The following is a 5,000-nucleotide window of genomic DNA, read 5'->3' on the forward strand; positions in this document are numbered from 1 at the left end:
GAAGCGAGAGGCAGCACCGTCCCTGCTATACGAAAGCCCCATCCAGCCCTGTGCCACCCGGGGGGTTCCAGGGTGCTGAGATGGCTGACGTTTTGCTCCGCTCACGACGGTCACCGCACCACGCAAGAACAGGCCAAAAACTGGCCAAAACAGCCCAAAAACGGGCCAAAACTGGCCATTTTTGGCTGCGCGAGCGAGCGGCGAGCGGCGAACAGCGAGCGAAGCGAGAGGCAGCACCGTCCCTGCTATACGAAAGCCCCATCCAGCCCTGTGCCACCCGGGGGGTTCCAGGGTGCTGAGATGGCTGACGTTTTGCTCCGCTCTCGACGGTCACCGCGCAATGCAAGAACAGGCCAAAAACTGGCCAAAACGGCCCAAAAACGGGCCAAAACTGGCCATTTTTGGCTGCGCGAGCGGCGAGCGGCGGACAGCGAGCGAAGCGAGAGGCAGCACCGTCCCTGCTATACGAAAGCCCCATCCAGCCCTGTGCCACCCGGGGGGTTCCAGGGTGCTGAGATGGCTGACGTTTTGCTCCGCTCTCGACGGTCACCGCGCAATGCAAGAACAGGCCAAAAACTGGCCAAAACGGCCCAAAAACGGGCCAAAACTGGCCATTTTTGGCTGCAGCGAGCGAGCGGCGAGCGGCGGACAGCGAGCGAAGCGAGAGGCAGCACCGTCCCTGCTATACGAAAGCCCCATCCAGCCCTGTGCCACCCGGGGGGTTCCAGGTGCTGAGATGGCTGACGTTTTGCTCCGCTCTCGACGGTCACCGCGCAATGCAAGAACAGGCCAAAAACTGGCCAAAACGGCCCAAAAACGGGCCAAAACTGGCCATTTTTGGCTGCACGAGCGAGCGGCGAGCGGCGGACAGCGAGCGAAGCGAGAGGCAGCACCGTCCCTGCTATACGAAAGCCCCATCCAGCCCTGTGCCACCCGGGGGGTTCCAGGGTGCTGAGATGGCTGACGTTTTGCTCCGCTCTCGACGGTCACCGCGCAATGCAAGAACAGGCCAAAAACTGGCCAAAACGGCCCAAAAACGGGCCAAAACTGGCCATTTTTGGCTGCACGAGCGAGCGGCGAGCGGCGGACAGCGAGCGAAGCGAGAGGCAGCACCGTCCCTGCTATACGAAAGCCCCATCCAGCCCTGTGCCACCCGGGGGGTTCCAGGGTGCTGAGATGGCTGACGTTTTGCTCCGCTCTCGACGTCACCGCGCAATGCAAGAACAGGCCAAAAACTGGCCAAAACGGCCCAAAAACGGGCCAAAACTGGCCATTTTTGGCTGCACGAGCGAGCGGCGAGCGGCGGACAGCGAGCGAAGCGAGAGGCAGCACCGTCCCTGCTATACGAAAGCCCCATCCAGCCCTGTGCCACCCGGGGGGTTCCAGGGTGCTGAGATGGCTGACGTTTTGCTCCGCTCTCGACGGTCACCGCGCAATGCAAGAACAGGCCAAAAACTGGCCAAAACGGCCCAAAAACGGGCCAAAACTGGCCATTTTTGGCTGCACGAGCGAGCGGCGAGCGGCGGACAGCGAGCGAAGCGAGAGGCAGCACCGTCCCTGCTATACGAAAGCCCCATCCAGCCCTGTGCCACCCGGGGGGTTCCAGGGTGCTGAGATGGCTGACGTTTTGCTCCGCTCTCGACGGTCACCGCGCAATGCAAGAACAGGCCAAAAACTGGCCAAAACGGCCCAAAAACGGGCCAAAACTGGCCATTTTTGGCTGCACGAGCGAGCGGCGAGCGGCGGACAGCGAGCGAAGCGAGAGGCAGCACCGTCCCTGCTATACGAAAGCCCCATCCAGCCCTGTGCCACCCGGGGGGTTCCAGGGTGCTGAGATGGCTGACGTTTTGCTCCGCTCTCGACGGTCACCGCGCAATGCAAGAACAGGCCAAAAACTGGCCAAAACGGCCCAAAAACGGGCCAAAACTGGCCATTTTTGGCTGCACGAGCGAGCGGCGAGCGGCGGACAGCGAGCGAAGCGAGAGGCAGCACCGTCCCTGCTATACGAAAGCCCCATCCAGCCCTGTGCCACCCGGGGGGGTTCCAGGGTGCTGAGATGGCTGACGTTTTGCTCCGCTCTCGACGGTCACCGCGCAATGCAAGAACAGGCCAAAAACTGGCCAAAACGGCCCAAAAACGGGCCAAAACTGGCCATTTTTGGCTGCACGAGCGAGCGGCGAGCGGCGGACAGCGAGCGAAGCGAGAGGCAGCACCGTCCCTGCTATACGAAAGCCCCATCCAGCCCTGTGCCACCCGGGGGGTTCCAGGGTGCTGAGATGGCTGACGTTTTGCTCCGCTCTCGACGGTCACCGCGCAATGCAAGAACAGGCCAAAAACTGGCCAAAACGGCCCAAAAACGGGCCAAAACTGGCCATTTTTGGCTGCACGAGCGAGCGGCGAGCGGCGGACAGCGAGCGAAGCGAGAGGCAGCACCGTCCCTGCTATACGAAAGCCCCATCCAGCCCTGTGCCACCCGGGGGGTTCCAGGGTGCTGAGATGGCTGACGTTTTGCTCCGCTCTCGACGGTCACCGCGCAATGCAAGAACAGGCCAAAAACTGGCCAAAACGGCCCAAAAACGGGCCAAAACTGGCCATTTTTGGCTGCACGAGCGAGCGGCGAGCGGCGGACAGCGAGCGAAGCGAGAGGCAGCACCGTCCCTGCTATACGAAAGCCCCATCCAGCCCTGTGCCACCCGGGGGGTTCCAGGGTGCTGAGATGGCTGACGTTTTGCTCCGCTCTCGACGGTCACCGCGCAATGCAAGAACAGGCCAAAAACTGGCCAAAACGGCCCAAAAACGGGCCAAAACTGGCCATTTTTGGCTGCACGAGCGAGCGGCGAGCGGCGGACAGCGAGCGAAGCGAGAGGCAGCACCGTCCCTGCTATACGAAAGCCCCATCCAGCCCTGTGCCACCCGGGGGGTTCCAGGGTGCTGAGATGGCTGACGTTTTGCTCCGCTCTCGACGGTCACCGCGCAATGCAAGAACAGGCCAAAAACTGGCCAAAACGGCCCAAAAACGGGCCAAAACTGGCCATTTTTGGCTGCACGAGCGAGCGGCGAGCGGCGGACAGCGAGCGAAGCGAGAGGCAGCACCGTCCCTGCTATACGAAAGCCCCATCCAGCCCTGTGCCACCCGGGGGGTTCCAGGGTGCTGAGATGGCTGACGTTTTGCTCCGCTCTCGACGGTCACCGCGCAATGCAAGAACAGGCCAAAAACTGGCCAAAACGGCCCAAAAACGGGCCAAAACTGGCCATTTTTGGCTGCACGAGCGAGCGGCGAGCGGCGGACAGCGAGCGAAGCGAGAGGCAGCACCGTCCCTGCTATACGAAAGCCCCATCCAGCCCTGTGCCACCCGGGGGGTTCCAGGGTGCTGAGATGGCTGACGTTTTGCTCCGCTCTCGACGGTCACCGCGCAATGCAAGAACAGGCCAAAAACTGGCCAAAACGGCCCAAAAACGGGCCAAAACTGGCCATTTTTGGCTGCACGAGCGAGCGGCGAGCGGCGGACAGCGAGCGAAGCGAGAGGCAGCACCGTCCCTGCTATACGAAAGCCCCATCCAGCCCTGTGCCACCCGGGGGGTTCCAGGGTGCTGAGATGGCTGACGTTTTGCTCCGCTCTCGACGGTCACCGCGCAATGCAAGAACAGGCCAAAAACTGGCCAAAACGGCCCAAAAACGGGCCAAAACTGGCCATTTTTGGCTGCACGAGCGAGCGGCGAGCGGCGGACAGCGAGCGAAGCGAGAGGCAGCACCGTCCCTGCTATACGAAAGCCCCATCCAGCCCTGTGCCACCCGGGGGGTTCCAGGGTGCTGAGATGGCTGACGTTTTGCTCCGCTCTCGACGGTCACCGCGCAATGCAAGAACAGGCCAAAAACTGGCCAAAACGGCCCAAAAACGGGCCAAAACTGGCCATTTTTGGCTGCACGAGCGAGCGGCGAGCGGCGGACAGCGAGCGAAGCGAGAGGCAGCACCGTCCCTGCTATACGAAAGCCCTATCCAGCCCTGTGCCACCCGGGGGGTTCCAGGGTGCTGAGATGGCTGACGTTTTGCTCCGCTCTCGACGGTCACCGCGCAATGCAAGAACAGGCCAAAAACTGGCTAAAACGGCCCAAAAACGGGCCAAAACTGGCCATTTTTGGCTGCGCGAGCGAGCGGCGAGCGGCGGACAGCGAGCGAAGCGAGAGGCAGCACCGTCCCTGCTATATACGAAAGCCCCATCCAGCCCTGTGCCACCCGGGGGGTTCCAGGGTGCTGAGATGGCTGACGTTTTGCTCCGCTCACGACGGTCACCGCACCACGCAAGAACGGACCATAAACAGGCCAAAACAGCCCAAAAACGGGCCAAAACTGGTCATTTTTGGCTGCGCGAGCGAGCGGCGAGCGGCGAACAGCGAGCGAAGCGTGAGGCAGCACCGTCCCTGCTATACGAAAGCCCCATCCAGCCCTGTGCCACCCGGGGGGTTCCAGGGTGCTGAGATGGCTGACGTTTTGCTCCGCTCACGACGGTCACCGCGCCATGCAAGAACGGACCAAAAACAGGCCAAAACAGCCCAAAAACGGGCCAAAACTGGCCATTTTTGGCTGAGCGAGCGAGCGGTGAGCGGCGAACAGCGAGCGAAGCGAGAGGCAGCACCGTCCCTGCTATACGAAAGCCCCATCCAGCCCTGTGCCACCCGGGGGGTTCCAGGGTGCTGAGATGGCTGACGTTTTGCTCCGCTCACGACGGTCGCCGTGCCACGCAAGAACGGACCAAAAACAGGCCAAAACAGCCCAAAAACGGGCCAAAACTGGCCATTTTAGGTTGCGCGAGCGAGCGGCGAGCGGCGAACAGCGAGCGAAGCGTGAGGCAGCACCGTCCCTGCTATACGAAAGCCCCATCCAGCCCTGTGCCACCCGGGGGGTTCCAAGGTGCTGAGATGGCTGACGTTTTGCTCCGCTCACGACGGTCACCGCGCCACGCCAGAACAGACCAAAAACAGGCCAAAACAGCCCAAAAAC

The sequence above is a fragment of the Musa acuminata genome, unplaced genomic scaffold, assembly GCF_036884655.1.
Source record: "Musa acuminata AAA Group cultivar baxijiao unplaced genomic scaffold, Cavendish_Baxijiao_AAA HiC_scaffold_846, whole genome shotgun sequence".
Taxonomy (NCBI): Eukaryota; Viridiplantae; Streptophyta; class Magnoliopsida; order Zingiberales; family Musaceae; genus Musa; species Musa acuminata.